We start from the raw sequence: 20,648 nt of genomic DNA on the forward strand, positions 1-20,648 counted from the left end.
TCACACAATGTACACAAATGGATGGCATAGCAAAGGAAAACTAGAAGAGAACAAAATGTGTTATGGATTCTGTATGTGAATTCCTATCCCTTCTGTCATTCAGTAATCTCTTCTTGTATATCAGAGGATGAGTGTATAAATATAATTACAACTTGTGCCTGCTTCTATGTCTATTTATCTTTGACAATGTGCATACCATTAAGTTTAAATTCCTATATGTAATGATGCAGACTCTGTGTTTGCTTGTTTGTTTGTTTGTGTGTGAGAGACAGACAGACAGACAACAGACAGAGACAAAGTCAGAGAGTCTGAGAGAGTTTGTGGCATTGAAATGGGTTGAAAGATAAGAAAGCATTGCCAATTTTTTTGATCTTTAGACTGATCAAAATATGGTAAAGCTCTCATTTAACCATACAACTTATTTCCATGTTTACCCAGTTGAAGATGGATTGCTTTACACTGCTTTAGGTTTCCATTACTTAGAAGGGCAAAAATATTGTCCTTCACCTTCATTCTGGCCTACTCTCACTGTCCTTTTCCAATCTATTGGATGGTCCAATACTAGCCCAGCCATATCTGACAACAACATCCATTCAGCCCAAGCATATAGATTAAGACCATAGATCTTTGTCTATATGAAGCGAAGAGCTCTGGGTAATACATGCAGTACCATGCACTGACTGTTATTTTGTGCCCTCCTAGGTAACACTCAGATAAAGGCCTCAGGAGGTGAGGAGGCAAAGTCATCTAAGGTAAGATAGCCATCTCATTTTCTAAGATAGAAAGGTATGTCCATATTCTGTTATTTCTAATTGATACACATTTGAATAATAAAAACATCATGCATACTATAAGTATTAGTGTGTTTACTTAGGAAGAGTCAGAAAAATTAGATCAACTCACTCCTGACTCACAAAGATACACAAAATGTCAGTTTCAGAAGTATGTTAGGATGTTATTTCCTCTTGAATTAGTGTTCCTCTTTAGATTTAATATTGTGTAATGTTCAATCAAAAAGTACAGACATATTATTCATGAAGAACTTGCATTTTGCATTCCCTGGGGACTCCTTTTTGTGGTGCAGACCCAGAGTCCCCTTAGTTCTTTCCCTCCAACTCTGTTTCCTTTCTAGTCCATACCCCCTTGCGTTAGGAGAAGCAGTATAGCAGGGAACCCCAGTGGGCACACTGGGCTGAGACTCAGACGATGTTATCTGTCCTCCATTCTGATCTCTCCATAATTAATCTTGTCAGCCTGCCAATAGAAGTCCCTCCTTCCACCTACCTCAGCTCCCTGGGTACTCTGCCTCCTAGTGCAGACCCAGGTTCCCTCTCAGCCTCTCCTCCTGGCCCTTCTCCTCTCGCCTGTCACCTGATGATCCACAGAAGCATGCTCTACCAGGGACCATGCAGCTGCCACACCTATCTAAACATCCAGAATGGGCATCAGCAACCAAAGAACATAAAATCCACCCAACAAAGACACAGCCAGATATTTGCTATGTTCTAAGGCCTAAGAGTGTTTCTTTTCTCTAAATTGTAGGTGGTGTCAAGGAAGAAAAGAACTTGTATGTATCACGGATTCAGTTTCTTAAGATATATTTGGGATAAGAATTGTATAATTCCTGCTTGTCTTTTCTCAGATGCAGCACTGTGGTCTCAGCTACCTGTTGGCAATGAGGATCGGGACTTTATTTTTTAAAAACCCAAAAAGTGTATCTCAAGTAACAAATGATGGCCTTTTGTGTATCTTGCCTGCATTCTGTTGTGATCATCTTAGTTGGTTGTGAGATTTTGTGCATCAGGATGTGTCTGCTGTTTCTCCTAAATAGATAAACTGAGATCTTACCCCAGTTTCCAATGTTTATTTTCCCAATGAAATATCCATTAATTAGTTCAGACTGCATCACAGTCATGCATGGGGCTTTTGTATGTTTGTGTACTCCTCCATAGACTAATCAAGCAAGGCAAAGATTTAAGTGCCCCAATCTTTGTAGCCATTCAGGCCAAGATCCATATTATGTGTGCAAATGTGATCCAGTACAGATACTATGAGCTAAAACTTCCACACATCACCCCATCAAAACATCATCAGCCACTACAGAAGGGTTCCAGTTTCCTAGTTGTACCTGGAGTAAGTCAAACCTCCAGAGATCTCAAAAACTATGATTACAACTGAGTGGTCATAAGCCTAATGTATCATCTTAAGCACCAAGGTGCAGACATTCTCTAGTGTGAATGATAGAAAAAGGCCATGTGTTTTGGGCTGTAACTCCAGCAGTAGGAGGGTCTACCTATCACATGGGAGGCCCTGTCTTTGATCTTTAGCACTATATAAATTGGGATACTGGAACACAGGCCTATAATGCCAGGACCCCAAAAGTGGAAATGGGGATTAGGAGTTCGAGGTTATGAGGTTATCTGGTTCTTCATGGCCAGCCTGAGCTGTTATAGAGTCCCTATCTGACAGCAGCATAACAAAATGGGGAAACAAGTAGAGAATGTAAAGTGAGAAATGGGGTAAAAGTTAACCTGCTTTTAGTCAGACCATCAATCTGAGGATGGGAGACTGTGCATAGGAAGACACACTGCATGCTTGTCACAATCAGGCTTCTTCTGCAAAGAAGTGTGAAATGCTTTAGTAATGTAGACGGTGACCTTCAGGTTTTACCCCCCCCCCCCATCCACACACTCATTAACTCTGTGTCAGTAATATAGCACTGCTTCATTAATTTAAACAGACACCTTACCTACACTGGTCATATAGCACATACTTTAAGTGTACACTCATCTACTGTCTTCTGGAAGTCTCATTCTGAATCAAATGAGTGTTCTTGGATGCAAATAATGAGATCAAATATTTAAAAGCAGAATAGTTAACTCATTTCCCTTTTTCAAAGAACCATTCAGCTAGCCTAACTCTTTTTCTTGTGAATACATTCCATTTTTAGCTATGGTGAGAAGACTAAGTTTTAAGAGAAAAGTGATACAATGGCATGCTGTAGTTGCAGTACATCAAAATAAAGAAAACTGTAGTACTTTTGAAAGTATTGTGGAAATTTTAAAGTTTTTGTTCACTTCTGTTATAGATTATACTGCATCTCATATGTAAAAGGGATGAAACAGTATTTTTTTAGTGTGAATGTTAATTGAACTAGCTCTTGAAAACCACACCATAACATTTGGAAAGATGTTTTACAATGAATTTAAAGGGTCTGGACAGATGGCCCAGTGGTTTAGAGCACTGGCTGCTCTTTCAGAGGATGTGGTTTCCATTCCAAGCACCCACATCATGGCTCATGACCACCTGTACCTGCAGTTCCAGGGGATCTGACACCCTTTTCTGGCCTCCACAGGCACCAGCAGTGTGTACTGCAGACATACATGTAGACAGCACAGATGTACACATAACATGCATATACTCAGTTTCTTCTCTCTGATACAGAGCACAGGGACACCAAGGTCGTTCTTGTGTCAGGCAATGTGGCTTTACCTCCTACAGACACCAGTGTGTGTGTGTGTGTGTGTGTGTGTGTGTGTGTGTGTGTGTGTGTGAGCCGCTCTCTTCTCACTATACTTCAGACAGCCATGGTCTAAACAGAATAAACAGTGACAAGAAGATGCAGGGCGAATGTGAGGGACCTGCAAAGCAAGGAGGGGTAAACTGGTGGATAAGGATGGCATTCCTAGTCTGATCCCATGGAAGAGTCCAGGAACAGTCACATAGCTGTTTGAGAGGCAGTGGGAAAGAGAGGGTCAGTTTAATGTACACCCAAATAGGCAAAAGCAATGGAGGGACCCTACCCCTGGTCACTATGTGGTAGTTACTTCCCTCATTGCTGTGACCAAAGGCCTGCTGTCACTAAAAGGTGTTTAGTGGTGGAAGGGGTTGCTCTGGTTCATAGTACAAAGGGATAATCCCACAAGGATGGAGAATACATGGCAGGACTCATGGAAGTTGTAGAAGCAAGCCCAGGGGTCAGCTCTTCACATTGCATCCATACTTAGGAAGCAGAGATGGAACACAAGTAGGGCTTACCTCTCAAGCCTCAACTTCTGTTCCCAGAAGCATTTCCCAGGAATGCTCCATCTCCAAAAGGTTCCAAATCCTTCCCAAGCAACACCACAAGCTATGAGCAAGTGTTCAAATACAGCCTCTGGGGGCATTCCACATTCAAACCAGAACTATTACCATCTCATGTCACATAGGCCAGACTCGAGTCAGAAGCACAGCGACGCAGCTTCTTTATTGCCTCTTTATGATTCTTCTTCTAAAAAGAAAGATAGTAGCCGGGCATTGACTGCACCCGCCTTTAATCCCAGCACTAGGGAGGCAGAAGCAGGTGGATCTCTGTGAGTTCAAGACCAGCCTAGTCTACAAGATCTAATTCCAGGACAGGCTCCAAAGCCACAGAGAAACCCTGTCTCGAAAATCCAAAAGAAGAAAAAAGAAAGTATACTCCAAGCAGAAATTGCTTCTTTTTCCTCTTGGTGTCTTCTTGAATATGTATCTTAATTATTTCATGTGCTCTCTTTTGTTGAAATCAAACACATTACAGAGTTTTTAACAGTAAAGAATATCAGACAGAATGAACATATATCATCCAAACATAAATCTGTGGAATCTTAAAAGCTAGTTTTTATCGGCATAAATAAAATGGAAGTTTTTAATGTATTATGTGAAAAGTTGTGGCTTTCACCATAAAACACCCATTTTTATCCTTCCTAATGTCCTTTTTTGAGGGCAGAGTGGATAGTTGTTAAAGCTCTTGCCTTGAAAGCTAAGGACTTTCCTATGAATTGGCCAGTGCCTAAATGGAGAGACCCTCATGTTTGTGAGGCCTTAATATAAGATGTGTCTTCCAGGTCTTAACAATCACAGATATCTTAATATAAAAATGTTAATCTCTCCAGTGTTCTGCATTTGCCTGATTCTGTGGGTCTATGGGCCATGGTCAGGTACCTGAAACATGCTGGAAAACAATGGTTTCCTTGCTTTAGAAATAGGCACTGAATGTGCACTCGAGGTAACACAGGCATCACTTTTAATCTTAAAAGGTTTTTTGATAATTTATTTTTTATTTTTTCCACATGACTGTTTTGCCCTCATAGGCACACTTCATGCCCACTGAGCCAGAAGATGGGATCAAATTCCCTAGATCTGGAGTTAGTGAACCTCTGTGTGGGTGCTATAAACTGAGTTTTGGTCTTCTACAAAACTTCTTTTAGCCACTGAGCCATCTCCCCAACCTCCACTTAAAACATTTTCATCTGACTCTGTCCAATCTGCATCTGAAATTAAATTGGTGCACTTTGGACAAGAAGGCTTTCATCCTAGAACAGTGCCGTGTAAATTTAGAATCTGGGACTACGGATGAATCTGTGAAGAACACTAAGCTGTGAGGTTCAGGCAGTGCAGTCTGCCAGTAACTAAGCTTGATGAGCATTTGCACAACATTATGTCCATCAGGTCACTCAGGAGCAGCTTTGCCATATGTTGTTCTTCTGATGCACACTTCCTGGGTGTGGTTAAGGAGGCACAGTGATGAATGTCTCCGAGCTCATAATTCTCTTAGGTGAAAGGGCTGAGCAGAGAAGATCTGACCTGAGGCCTCTGATCTGAGCACCACACTGTTGCTTCTGCCACTCAAGGAGATCCATCGTTTGTTTACATTTCTGGATTTTTGACACTGGTGGAAATGCAAGCGATTAGGAACAGTCTACCCTCCCATAACCTGGGGCAGGTATTGGTGCAGAAATGTTAGATTTCATCACCATCATGCTGTGGAAAGTACACTGACTTTGTGCTGATAGAGAGTGTTAACGCTCACTGCTTGGGTCATCCATGTTGTGTGAGTACCAGATCCCTCCTTGCCTTAAAACCATTTCAAAACTGAGATCCTCTACTGACATTTAAAGGCAGTGCAAGTTACACCAGGGAGTTGTGAGTCTATGTGAGCTACACACCTTGGGCCAGTTACATATATTAGCATGATGCTTCACCTTTGTGGAAACTCTGCTGTGGGACAATGCTATCTATCTATCTTCAGTTGTTCATGGGTGCCATATCATTGTCCTTCCCCACCTTAGTGTGAGTTCTCTGGAATGAACCCAGGCAGCCACTTTATATAATGAATACAAATGATGACACAGTAAAGGAAAGCAAGAAGGAGAAATATGTGATGTGTAGAGGTGACTTTAAAAATATATGAGGATCAGTGTCTTCTACTTTTTAGTAAGTTATTTATGTTGAATGATGAATAGGTCCATATTATTACATCTATAACTAATTTTATATGTATTTTCCCAGATCAAATGTACATTATGAAGAGTAAAGTCTTTATGCTAGGGCCAGTGAAATAGCTCAATAGGTAAAAGTGCCTGATTCCCAAAGTTGGTGGCCGAGTTTTAGTCCCAGAATGCACATACTACACAGGAGACAGGGAGAAACCTTCAAAATTGGGTCTCTAGAGATTTAATGAGTGATAAATGAAGTGGTTGAGAACATTTACTGCTCTTCTACAGGACCTGGGTTCAATTCCTAGTATCTCCACGATTATTTAAACTTCAGTTTCAGGAGATCTAATGCTTTCTTCTGGCTCCTGTGGGCACCAGCATACATGTGTTGCATATACATTCATGCAGACAAAACACTCATATACATAAATCAAAAATATTAAATGAAAACCTTCAAAATTGTCCTTTGACTTCCATACATGTGCCATAGCATGTAAACTCCACACATATATCATATATACACATATACACAGAATAATAAATATGTAATTTTATAAAACCTCCTACATGCTCAATGATGATTATTATCTATGCATATATCCATCTATGGTGGCTAAAATTGGTCTGACATGTATCTACAAAGTAGAGTCAGTTTTCCTGACCTCAAAATTGTCTGAATAAGTGACAGAAATATGTCATTTTAACTTAACACTTATTTGAGTGTTTAGCCAATCCAACCAAGATGGATTGTTTCATGTTGCTTTAGTTATATATATTCCCACTGTATGGAAAGCAGAGAAGTTCTTTTCTTCATTTGTCTTCAATGCAGCAACACAACTATGCTTGTTAATCGACTACACCCCCTAAAACTAGCCACACAAATTAAATCTATAGACAATTGTCCATTTCAAGCCAGGAGCCCTTAGTATTTAATAAGCAATACCAAGAGTTGAGAGTTAATCATGTTCTCCTAGTGTCATCCGAAGAGGACCAAATGAAGACCTCTCAAGAGGAGGAGGCAGCATCATCATTAGCTAAGGTACATTGCACTTACTTTTTCTAAGATCAAAAGCTCACTTTCTTGATTCCTTTATACTTTAGTGGATATGATGTTAGAGTAAAATAAGCTGATCATGTGTATCATAGGAATTACAGGCTTTACTGTGGGAGATAATGTAATGGAATTGTATCAGTTCATCCTTTATTGAAGAAGGCATGCAAATGCTGGTGTAGAATCACAGTGTGTGTTAGGAGGCCTTTTCTTCTAGCAGTTGTTTTGCTGTTTCGATGTGTGATTTTCATTCCAGTGGGAACATGTTAGTTGTTAAGACAGATGGAGTGTGTCCCCCAAATGCTGATGTGGTCCAAGGTTCCTATGCACATTAGAGGAGCATCAAGTTAGTGAAAGCTTTAAAGCCAAAAGCTTAGGGTAAGAATCTGGACATGGAAGCATCTCTTAGAAGGGATCCATCTCACAAGAGCAGGCTGATATAAAGTTCCTCTGCCATGTTCCAGTGTAGCTTTGGGGGAACACTTAGTACAGGCTGAAGAGATAGAGCTGTTCGATGTGGGTTGACTCAGCAAATGTAAAATGTACTTATTTTCTTCACATGATATGCAGCATTGGATGTTTGGTTCCAGTATCATTTTACAGGGTAACATGAAATTTTGACTTAAGCACCCTTTCGCTTCCTGTTACCATTGCCATAAATTATCAGGGGAACCAGAGACACATGGAAACAGAAGTCAGCTTATTCTTAGCCCAGTGGTTCTCAACATTCCTAATGCCATGACTCTTTGATATAGTTCCTCAGGTTGTGGTAACCACCAACCATATAATTTTTGTTGCTACTTCGTAACTGTAATTTTGATACTATTGTGAATTGTAATGTAAATATCTGATATACAGGATGCCTCATATGTGACCCCTGTGAAAGGGTCACTGGACCCCTAAAAGGGTCATGACCCACAGATTGAGAACCACTGTCATAGCCTAAGCCTGTTTTCTCTAAATTTCAGGTCCAGTCGAGAAAACAAAGATCCCGTATGTATTCTGGAATGACTCTTAGGACACATTTTATATAAGAATTGTGTAAATACTTTTTGGGTTTGTACAGTGCACTACTATTTTATGAATAATCATCATTGTTGTCAACAATGATTGCCAATTTCATTGGAAACAGAAAATGGCAGCCCATGTAACAAATTCATGGCCTTGTATCTATATTCACCTGAGTCGGCTCAGGATTTTGTACATCAGAAAATGTTGAATGTACTTTTCCCTTAACAGATATGCCAGTGACCTGACTTATTTTAAAATGTCAATTTTCTCAATGAAAAAAATCCAACTTCACAATTTACTTACATTCATTAGTTCAAGCATCATCATAGTCATGTATGTAAGATTCATTTCTCAGCATTCCTTATCCCAGAAAAACCAACCAGGACACACTGGTAAGTCACCAAGCTGGCAATCTACAGGGGTAGCACAAAAATACATTCTCAGATGCATGATATAAAAGTGTTATTCTAAGGTGTAACCCCCAACTGTCCCTCCACCAAGACATGAGTAGCCATTATGGAGAAGTTGTAGTTTTACAGTATGTACTAACAAGTCCAATCTACGGGGAACACAAACACGACATGGCTGACTGCTGCTGTGGTCAAGTTAGCACATATGACTCCAGCTGCAGGCTTTCACAACTGAAAGACACAGAAAGCCCCAGGTGTTCTGCACGTTTTCTGAAATAGGCCCTGGATTTGATCCCCAAACAGGGATGTTGGCAATATAGAATTGTACAATATAGAATTGTAATCCTGGTCAACCAGAAGGCCATGCAGGTGGACCAGGAATTCAGTCTTCCTCAGCCTCAGGAATTTTCTGGCAAGAGATCCTCTCTGAAAGCACTAACCACTACCAACACCATAACAACAACATCAGTTGAGAGTGTGTCCTACTCTTGGAGTGAATGGGATTTCAGTTTTCAACATTCAGATAAGGTGGCTCACAAGCCCTGTAACTGCACTTTCAAGGGATCTAATACTTTCTTCTGCCTGTCTGGGATACCTGCACTTACCAATACACAGACACACAAAAAAAGAGATCACCTGCCTTAGTCACATTGAATCTGACAATATGCGACTCTATATGGGAAAACATGTTGGATGTATGTCATTATTGGTTTCCACTTTGACATGGCTCATCCAAGGATTACCTGGCATTGTGTTTTAACATATAGTATAGTTATCACTGGTCATTCTTATGCAGATCTATAATGAAAAAGGATAAAGCTGAGCAAGGAAAAATACAAAATGTACAGTTTGAGGGGAAAAGGAGCACCAGGAAGTGTAATGGAGCTAAAAAGTTTCAGGAAAAGTCCAATGTTAAATGAAATAAATAGTGACCTCAGGGCAAGACCACAACCAGCTAGGCTTCCAACTTGTGAAAAGCAGTTAGAGAAAAGCCTAAGCAATCAAAGAAACTATAAAACAGAAAGCTGACACAGATGTAATTGAATGAGGGGACCAACTTTCAGTTCCAGCAAGCAGAACTTGGTAGCTTTGATCGCATCATTCTGTCTTTATAGTCAAGGATAGAAGAAGGGGGTTATGGGAATATCCTTAAAGGCAAAGGAAAACTTCTGAGGTCAGGCATGTGTCAGGAGTGTCCCTGAAGGAGGCCTAGAAATGCCATTGCAGAAAGCTATGAAGTTGAAGCCTGGATTATCTTAGAGATCCCAAGATGTTTGATCCACAGGATACCTGCCAAGGAAAGATGCTAACAGGAAGTGGAACTAGCCCAAGAGAGAGAAGTGTGTTTCAGTCAATCAATAGAGCTGGAAGAAGTGGAGATCTGAATAGTACTTTGACATTAGAGATGGAGATGCACAATTAGGAGTTTGCCCTGCTTGTTTTGATGCTTGTTCTGGTTCAGCATTTCTTCACTTTGCTCCCCTTTCTCTCTTTTGGTCTGGTAATGTATATTCTGTGCCATTCTATGTTGAAAGCATGTGATATGATTTTTTGCTTTTAATTATAGGGGGTCACAGTTAATAGATAGGGTGAGTCTCAAAAGTGACTTTGGACTTGGCATTTTTGCAGTTTTAAGAGTGTTGAGACTGATAGACTATATAGACTTTTGAAGTTGGATTGGATGCATTTTTACATTATGATATGGATATAACTCTATGGGGCCAGGGAGAGGATTGTTGTGGTTTGAAAGCAAATGCTCCCATAAGGTCATATGCTTGAATGCTTAGTTATCAGGGAGTGTCACTACTTGGGAGGGATCAGAAGGCATGGCTTTGTTGAAACAGGTGTGGTCTTGTTGGAGTTAGTGTGCCTGTGGATCCAGAGGTAGAATTTCCAGTTTCTCCAGGACCATGTCTGCTTGCTTGTTGCCATGCTAAAAATAGACTAAATCTCTAAAACTCTAAAAGCAAACCCCAATTAAGTGCTTTCTTTCATAAGAGTTGTGGTGGTTATGGTGTATTTTCACAACAATAGAACACTAACAAAGATATACTACATGCATTATTTTTATCAAGTCATCTAGGAACAGCACAAACGTGTCTTCTTTATTTATGGTGCACATTCCATTCCCTGCAGGTATGACTAAAAAGTTATAAGGCATTGAATGGACCCAAACTAATGTACCTCAGATAAAAGAGCCAAAATGAAGTGTAGATGTGTGGCCCCTTGTTCTGAGACTCTATAAACTGTTGACCTGTGCTCATCACTTAGTTGTGGGATCAATTGTCTTCTGTGTATATTCCAGAATCTCTGAAGCATATAGAAATCCATGTGATAAGCCTACAAAAATCCCACCGTAACATAGTCTATGACAGGTATTGCTACAGAAATGTCAGAGTTCATTATTACTATGACGTAGACAGCACACAGAAATAAACAGTGCGGATAGGGATTGTTGATGCTCACTATCGGGGGTGCCCACACCTTGTGAGCTCTAGATCTCTCCTGACACCTGCACTAAAGAGAAGTTTCTTTCATGTTATTTGAAGGTATTATAAGTGTGACCTAGAAGTTTTGAGGCTCCATGAGTTTTACAACCTGGGATGGTGACATTTGAGCACTCAGAGTAGCACTCCAGTGTTACCATGGTTGCCTCATTCTAATGGAAGCCCAGTCCTTTGTAGAGGCTGCAATAGCAGTCTTCCTGCCTTAACATGAGTTGGCTGGTCTGAACCCAGACAGTCACATCACACTGTGAACAAGATAGTTGGTGTAGCAAAGCAAAGCCAGAAGAAGAAATAAACAATTTATAATGGTTACTTAAATCATATATTAGTATAAGGATCTGGAAAGATAGTAAAGATGCCAACAAAGAAGGCAGATGACCTGAGTTTAATCCACATGTGATCCCACATGGTGGAAGGAGAGAATGGACTCCTGAGAGTTGCCATCTGATCGTCACATGACTACCCACACACATATACACACACAAGACAAATAAAACATAAAAAATGATCATCAGTGGCTTTTACTTGTCAATAAGATATGATGTTATAGCAAAGGCAAATAATTATAATTATAACAGCATCTTTATTAAATCCATTTTCCTAGATTTATATTATCAAGATTGAATTACGTATATACATAAGGCCAGTGAGATGACTGAGTAGGTAAATGAGCTTTTTCAGTCAGGCAACTGAATTTGACTCCTAGAACCAACAAAAGTTAGAGGGAGAGATCAAACTCGACATAATCATGTCCTAATTTCCAGAATCTTCCACAGCAGACAGACTTCTACACATTATACACATCCACACACAATACTAGTAACAAAGTATTAAAAATTACATTCCTGATGAGCACAGTATCTTCACATGACAGTCTGTGGTGGATCAAATTGTTTGAAAACAGTGTCACTTTCCTGACTTCAAAATTGTAAGAGCCAGGCATGATGGCACATGCCTTTAATCCCAGCATGAGGCAGGTAAAGGCAAGCAGATCTTTGTTGAGCTCAAAATCAGCCTGGTCTAGATAGTGAGTTTCAGGCCAGCCAGGCCTACATAATGAGATTCCAACTTAAAGGGAAATTTTAAACATTGTTGGAAATTATTGAAATCTGTTATTTTAAACTAACATTTTTTTCAGTGTCTTGCCAACCAAAGAGGATTGTTCCCTATTTTTTAGATTCTCATTGTTTAGAAATTGTTCCTCCTTTGTCTTCATATTGTCCCTTGCTTACATTTTCCTAGTAGGAAGATGGTCTAGAAGAAGCCCATGTGCTTCTGATCAACCATGCCCATGACTGCAAGACCAATAGATTGAATGCATAAAACACATCCCACAACAAACCAGGAGCTCTTGTTATATTTGCTAAGTGTTGTCATGAACTGAGTCACTTTGTGTTCCCTAGTTTTGCCTGAGGAGGAGCAGAGTGTACCAGAGGAGGAAGTAGGTCCATCATTCTTCAAGGTAAGATGGCCTTTCCCTTTCCTGAGGTAGGATATTTCCATCTTTCCTTTTTGTTTTAGGTAATGTCACATTTATATAACACTGATCATGTACACTATAGCTAGTAGTGTTAATTTAGGAGGTTGATGAAATGGAATTGTACCAAGTCATCCTTCACTGAAGAGGTATTGCCATTGCCAGTGCCAGCATCCATAGTGTTTGTTATGAGGGATTTTCTTTTGACTAGTTTTCCAGGTTATATTATCTTTACATGGTTTCCACTAAAAAATTGACAGCAACATTACCTACTAACATCTTGTATTTTTCCCAAGACCTTCTCCTTTTTGATCTGGGGAATCCTAAGTTTAATGCTGGGAATACTGGCTGAAAGTGTTCCCCAAATGCTGATGTGTTGGGAAGTCCCTATGTTAGTGGGACACTGTGGAAGTAAGACCTGGAAAGCAAGAACCTTAGGGTAGATGATTGAAACACAGAAACAAGCCTAAGAAGGTATTTGACTCATAGAAGTCCCTACCTCTCCACTGAGGAGGAATGCACTGCCACTGTAACTGTGGCAGGTTGCTGTACCTGGGACTGAATCACTGAGGGAAGAGATGGTTGAGGAAGAGGTGGCAGCAGGGGTTGTGGTCATGGTCATGGTCATGGCCAAGGAGGTGTGTATGAATCAGCTGCTGGCAGAGATATGGCCAACTTTGAGATGCAGGGAATCATTCAGGAATTCAAGGATGGACTGGAGAACAAAGAGACAAAGGCAATTAAAGTAGATCTTGTAGATGAGAATTTTACAGAATTAAGAGAGGAAATATCATGACCTACAGATACAACACATGAAAATTGCAGATATCAGCTAGAGATAAAAAAAAATACCAGAAATGTATCTGTTTAATGCTTCTAAAGTGTGGTTTATCACTAAAATGTTGCATCTTAATAGTGGTTCTGTCACTGGGGCTATTTGTTTGAAGACATTGAAAGATCATGGGCAGCAGCAACAATTCTGTCATGGGAATTATTGTCAGTGCAAACACTGTTGGCAGCCACAGAACCAGATGAGCCCCAAGATGCAGTAGTATCAAATCAGTGCAAACAAAATCCTGAAAGATTCAAACAGCTTGACATTGCTACCCATGTATGCTGGAGAACCAGTTTCTAGTCCAGAATACACCAAGAAAAGAAATCAAGAAACCCCAGGTGCTATGTGCTTTGATAGAAATGCAGTAATAGTGGCACTGTCTTCAAAATCATGGGATGTAGAGGCTGCATCGGAATGGCTTCCAAGGAACTGAAGCATGGGAGATACTGCTAGTTAGTCACACTTGCCTATTCTTGAGGAACACTAACCCCTAATATTTTAGGATTCTACATAATTTTTTAAAACTGCCATTCTTGCTTAATGAAGTTGTTTAAGCACCATTGGAGACTGCAAAAAAAAAAAAAAAAAAAAAAAAAAAAATAAAAAATCCCAACAACCCTTGTGTAAGTAAAGCCAATTAACTATAAATTTAAAGAGGACTATAATTTAATTTTGTTGGGACACAGGGTCTCTCTATGTAGGTTCTGGCTGACTTGGATCTCACCAGTCTGGGCTTGAATTCACAGAGGTCTGTTTGTCTTTGCCTCTGAGTGCTGGGATTAAAGACATGTGCCATCACACCTAGCCAATGTTTTTTCCTAATAGTGCAAACATTTGAGGTCAACTAAAACCGTGAGAAAAGCATGCACTGTGGCGTGTAGCAGTGTTACAAGACTACCAGTTTGCTTCGGGGTTTTGTTGAATACCTAGGATGACACATGTATCTCACAGCCGTTCATGTTGCTGTGTTACATTGCAGCTACCGTAACTTTAAACACAGATCCTCTTTACCTGTGATTTTACATGCATGCTTGTGCTGCCCTTTTAGGATGGGAAACTGGAATGGCCACCCTTTAAAGAATTAGAACTTTCTTAGATAATGAGTTTTACCCAGACTTAAAGATGATGACCAATTCAGAGCCCTGCTGTCCCCATGGAGCGCTTATGTTTCCCTGTTACCATCCACAGCTAATTTGTCTAATGACAAACTTGCCTTTATTTGGTGAAGAAGCATCATGAGGAACAGCGTTCTTTGTTCCATTTTTAGGCCATAGGTTTGGAACGTTTTCCTCAAGGTCTTCACTTTTAAAGGTTGTTCCTATGTAAGTACTATTGTAGAAATGGGGCTGCCGATTTTATTTCCCTTACAAACAGAGTAAGTACTTTATGTCACAGTATTTCCAGGCTTAATAAAAGACCTACTTAGCTTTTCAGTGACAAAAATCCATCTTTGAGAACTTGAAAGATGAAGTCAACTTTTCCAGTCATATTAAGCCCCACTTGGGATGTATAGTTTGACTTTATCCCCAAGTTGCCAGCATTGCACTCCTCATGTTGACATGTGAAAGCTGTTTCATTGTACACGCTTCAGAGGTACATATGAATGGGGTGGGACGTATAAAGCTAGCTTTTTGTGATGCCTTATAAAGTTTCAATTATCATATCAGAAATCTCATAGGGAAAGCTCTGGTTATACCACACCTGTCTTCCTACGTGTATCTGCACTATGTACAGTGACGCCCTCACTAGAAACCCACGCTGAGTTGAACTCTTGTACATAGATAGACTCCTGTTCGTGTTAATGTCATGCTATATTCTAAGTTCTTAAGTTTGAAAACTATTACGTTTGCAAACTCAAAAACTTAATTTTATTATGTTAGTAAGGTTGAAGTGAATGTATGTAGGCACTTGATACATACAGATACAGTTATTAATTTGGAGAGGTGATTTGAAAGTAACATGAATGTATTGGAATCAGGTCAAATTAAAGTAAAAATGCATATTGAGAAATCATTCTTTGTCATGTTTCTCTGTACCTTCAGGGAACCATTTGTAGAGGCCAAAGAGATAGGTTTGCCTTGTAGGCTATACCTGCAAAACTGAAAACTCCTTGTTTTCTTGTATCAGCATCACACACAGACTAATACTGGATCTTGTCTTGACCTCTCTTCCCCTCCTGTTTGCCGTAGTCCTAAGTCAAAGGAGAGCAAAGCAATGTGCCAACACCCTCTGCGTGATCTTGTCCTAAGAGTGTTTTCTCTAATTGCAGATGCAGCCTCAGAAGAGCAGCTCCCGTATGTATTCTGGGGTGATTTTCTTAGCACACATTTTATACAAGAATTGTGTGCATACTGACTGTTTCTTTTTCCTGGGGCACCCCTAGTTTTTGAGCCACCTGCTGGCCATAAGCAATCTAGTATAGTCTAAAATAACAACAAATACCCCACGTAACAAACTAAGGGCATGTGTCTATAGTCTCTGCATTCACCTTTGTAATTTGTATGTCAGGAAATGGGTATATGTGTGTATTTCCCTTAACTGACATGTAATGATCCAACTCAACTTCCATTGTCAGTTTTATCAAGGGAAAAAGTTAGAGTTCACATTTTACCTATATTAGTTTAAACATCATCACAGGCATGTATGATAGATTTATTTTTCAACATTCCCCACCATGGAAGAGCCAACCAGGACACTGAAGTGAGTCACCGAGTGGCTAGCTACAGCCTGTAAGAGGGAAAATATGTCACCAAACATGGTATAAAAGTGATACTTTGCCTGTAACTTCCATCTTTCACCCTATTAAGACATGAAACTCATCATGGAAAAGTCACATTTTTCCACCAGAAATCAGAGGGAGTGCAACATCACCCAAACACTACCATGACTGCCATAGTGACCCCAAACACAAGGTAGCATATATATTTATATCTGAAGTCCTTCATAACCATAAAAGGGAAAACCCACATGTGTTGGCAGTTAAGTCACTTCAGTGAATACTGGCGTACTGTGCAGGAGATCTTAGGTTGGTTTGTTCCTTGGCATTGCATCAGTGGGGCTATTGTCCCAAGGACCTGTAATCTCACCACTCAGGAAGGGGCACCAAGGGGTATAATGGGCTTAAAGAAGGCTTTGTGAATTAGAAACTGGACTTTGATGATGAGGCAGTTAGCAGGGAAGGTACACACCCAGAGCTAGTACAGCCTCTGCCTTCCCTCAGCTAGGCCTAAGTCAACCTGCACGACAAGTGCTGAAGACACTTGTCACCAAGAAAGTGGTGTGCATGAGGCCTCTTTGCATGTCAGGTGGTGTGGACTAACCCAGGATTGGTCAGTTGAAGGAAGAAGTTAAGTATTTTGTTGCAACCATGATGTGAAAACTAGTTGAGAACTGAATCTCGGTCAGTGTGTGGTTGTTTGAATATTAGAAACACTCACCAAAAGGCATAACAGTGTTGAGGCAGTGGAGGAAGACGACCATACATGTGAACCAAGCAAGGCCCCTCGGCATCTCTTCTTTTAAACCGTCACCTCTGGGTGTCAGGATTGGAGTGTAGAATATCCCTTGTTGTCCTATTCTGTCAGATAATTTGGTCATAGTGATAGGAAAATAAATTATGCAGTCCTCAGAGATGAGAAGTAGAGCTACAGTTTCTTTCCTGCCACCCTCCTTGAAGGTGATATTATATGTTATCTGTAAACTATAAACATTATGGTTAGGTACAGAATGGAAAGAAACTATCATTGTGCAGTGTCATGGGGCCCACAAACACCATCTCTACATCTGGCCACTTTCATCTAGTGGATTTTTCTGGCACTTGGTGAATATCACAAGGTTGTTCTGTTCCTAGTATTTTTTAAGATGTTAACGTTCTTGTTTTTTAGACTAACTAGGCTTAAAAATGAGTTGTTACAAAATGTTAGTGTTGTTGTGCAAAGGACAAAGAATGGTGGAATTGCACAAATTCCCTGTGCTCATGTGGCTCTTATAGCAATTTGAAGACTGGTTATTAGGTATGCCATACCTCCACATTCTTTTTTTTCTGAGAAGCTGTAAACTGGGGAACTGTGCTCAACATTTGGGTGTAGGGTCATTAGCCCCTGCCTGCCCTCTGCAGACTGTGGAAAACATATGATCAGGGAGGATGTGAGCTAAGGAAGCCAAGGACAGGATCACTGCCTGAATGTCATCATTCTTGCTCAGATTAATGATAGTAGACCAGTCTAAAACTGAACCGAAGCTATGAATTTAAATGACACCATAGTAAACAAACAAACAAAAAAAAAAACAGAGAAGCAAATGTACTAAGTACATTCAAAATCTCATAACACTATTTCACTATAAAATAAGATTTACTGTATATCAAAGATTAAATGGCTATAGTTATGTTCTATTTCTGACAATAAATCCTATATGATAAATTGCATACATTATCAAGGTCAGAAACTATATGCTAGTGTTGAAAGATGGATGAACGTGGAAGTTAACTTGTCTCCAAAGCCAGGCAATTTGAGATACAGTTGAAGAATTCATGGAGACATAGAAACAGAGAATGAACATGACAAAGTATGACTCAGAGCTTTATACAATAAACATATGACTCAGGTCCAAGACAAATACTATAATATGAACCATATATGCCTAAGGTGGCTATAGAATCTATGTCTGCTGATCAATGCAGTTTAAAATAGTTTTGGCAGCTATTGATGTGGGCAGCCCTCAGATAAAACCTGCGCTGACAGCACTGTTGATGCACAGCATTTGGGATACCTATACTCTGTGGGCACCTGCCCTGAAGCCTTTCAGTAATGGAAAGGTCTATTATTGACAAAAAGGAGTCAAGATAAGTGTGTCCAGGAAGACTTGAGACTGATTGACCTATGAAACCTAGGATTGTGACACATAAGACCCCAGAAAGCACTCCAGGATTTTCTAATGCTTCACCTCTGTGGAAACTCACATGGAGCTGTGGTGTAGAAACTCGATGGTCAGCAGAGGGAAGAGCATCATTCTGCGGACCCTAATTCAAATAGGGTGCTCTGAACCTGAACATCCACTTTACAGGATGAATACAAAGGATGGTCAGAATCAGATACAGATATGTGTAGGGAGCTATTTAGAAAATGTAATGATAACAGTATCTTCCACTCATCTGTCTACTGCGTTATTGCGTGTCAAAGGAAACACCCATCAGTGTCAATCCATATTTAGAACAATGTATATGTTGCAGAGGTTCAAGTCTCACAAGCTTTACCTGGAGCCAGAACAGTAAGTAAAACCGAATGCTGCTTTTGCACAAGACCTGTGTTGGTGTCCAAGGATCCATGTGGTCCCTCACCACCATTTTTAATGCCTGTACCAGGAGACCAAACATGCCTCAAGGACCAGGCATATCTGTGTTGCACATAGATATTGGCAGGAAAAGCACACAGACATGTATATAAAATGAATAAATCTTTTTCTTAAAGTCCATACTCTCAGGGAGCAACAATTGACTCAGTGTGTAAATGATTATCCTTGGCAGGGCTGTGCCTCCAACTGAATTGGATTCCTGGAACTCATGGAAAGAATGTAGGGTAGAATCAAGTCCACGAAGGTGTTATCTGATGTGCAGAGAGCTGTGCCATGATAAGTGGACCTGTACACTGATATATACAGGATGATGGTGGTGATGATAATGATGATGATGATAAAATTCCAAGATGAAAGGGTGATAGTGGATCTGTATATGCTGATGAGTGCTGTTTCACATAGGTTTGGCAGCTATGGAGAAAGGAATGTCAAATTTGCTGACTGTAATATGACTGATGCAAGGAATAGAAACCAGTCATTTTATCACATTTCATTCAATGCTGACCCAATCAAAGATGGATTGTTTTATTTGGCTTAAGAGTCTTACATTTAGGAGCACAAATGTTCCATCTCTCATCCATCTTGAGCTCTTTGACTGCTTTCTTTTCCCAGTGATGATGGTCAACAGCAGCCCAACCTTACTGTTTACTCAGCAGCAGCCATTGTGCTAGCCACATAATTCAGTTGGGGGCCACTAGGCTGCCAGTAGCTGAGAGTTAATTTGTGTCCTCCTAGTGCTCCCTGAGCCAGCTCAGACTGTGAAGAGCATGAGGGAAGGGGAAGAAGCAGCTCCATTTGTGAGGAAGGTAAGGTGGCCTTTCCCTTTAATAGACAGGAAGGTGCCCCTCTGACTCCTTTCTGTTCATTGCATTTTATGTTTGAATCAAACCGAAAATGTTCACTGTGGGTACTGGAGTGTTTACTTGGGGCATGAAAGAAATGGAATTGTATGAGGACATAGATACCTCCTCATATAAAGTACAAGTATTAGGTCCACACTTTATGTTTTTTTCCATCCTAAGCAGACTATTTTAATCTCTCTAATATGGGCCAGGCAGAGTCACTTTTCACAGTGTTGCAAAGGTAGTCTTGGACTTCGGTACAGAATGATATGGTCCAATATTGTACCGGCTTAGGATACAAAAAGGTACATGATGAAGGAGCTCTAACAGCCTGGAGTGGATATGGGGAAAAGGTGAACAGGTCACGGTTTTGGAGATGGGATGTTCGTGGGCTTCAGAGCAGGTTGGCAGACATAGTTGATCTCGGATGGACCCTAAAGTGTCCAGAGGGCAGCTTTAACCTCCAGGCTGGATAGCAGCTGCTGGAGGTGACCACCCTCTGTCCAGATCAACAGTTCACCACTCTGGAACCACAGCTGTATCTCCTCGGTCCCCTCCAAAATTCACTAGCACGGATGATGATATTGTTGATGTTGACAAGTGTCTTCTGTGGTGGTCACTTGGTATGCTTTAGTTTAGTGCATGTGTCCTATATGGCCCTTAACATGGACCACATTGTACCATTCTTCCCAGCCCATAGCCAACTCAGGCCAAGAGCCCATGTAGCTGGTAAGGACTAGGAAGAACAGCTTCCACCTCAGATCCTAGTAGATCCTAGTAGAGTAAGCAAGGATGCTCTCTAGTGTCTGGGACATCTTCATCCCCACTAGCTGAGGCTCAGCTTTTCAAACCAGGGGATAACAGTCCCAACTAGATTATGTGTCACCCCATCCAGCCATTAAGTGTTCAGGGTCCAGTGATGTGTCT

At 40.5% G+C, this 20,648-nt stretch overlaps 1 long non-coding RNA gene and 1 pseudogene across 1 annotated transcript; both read left to right on the plus strand.

The window, feature by feature from the left end:
- Window positions 1–695: 695 nt before the first annotated feature.
- Window positions 696–12,667, plus strand: LOC127231244 (uncharacterized). The gene is made up of 4 exons (XR_007835283.1): window positions 696–752; window positions 1,543–1,567; window positions 7,211–7,275; window positions 12,619–12,667. It is a non-coding gene; the product is annotated as an uncharacterized LOC127231244 (long non-coding RNA).
- A 692-nt stretch (window positions 12,668–13,359) lies between these two features.
- Window positions 13,360–13,960, plus strand: LOC127231622 (ubiquitin-conjugating enzyme E2 K-like; annotated as a pseudogene).
- The last annotated feature ends 6,688 nt before the right edge of the window (window positions 13,961–20,648 follow it).

This window comes from Phodopus roborovskii, unplaced genomic scaffold (genome assembly GCF_943737965.1).
Source record: "Phodopus roborovskii unplaced genomic scaffold, PHOROB, whole genome shotgun sequence".
Taxonomy (NCBI): domain Eukaryota; kingdom Metazoa; phylum Chordata; class Mammalia; order Rodentia; family Cricetidae; genus Phodopus; species Phodopus roborovskii.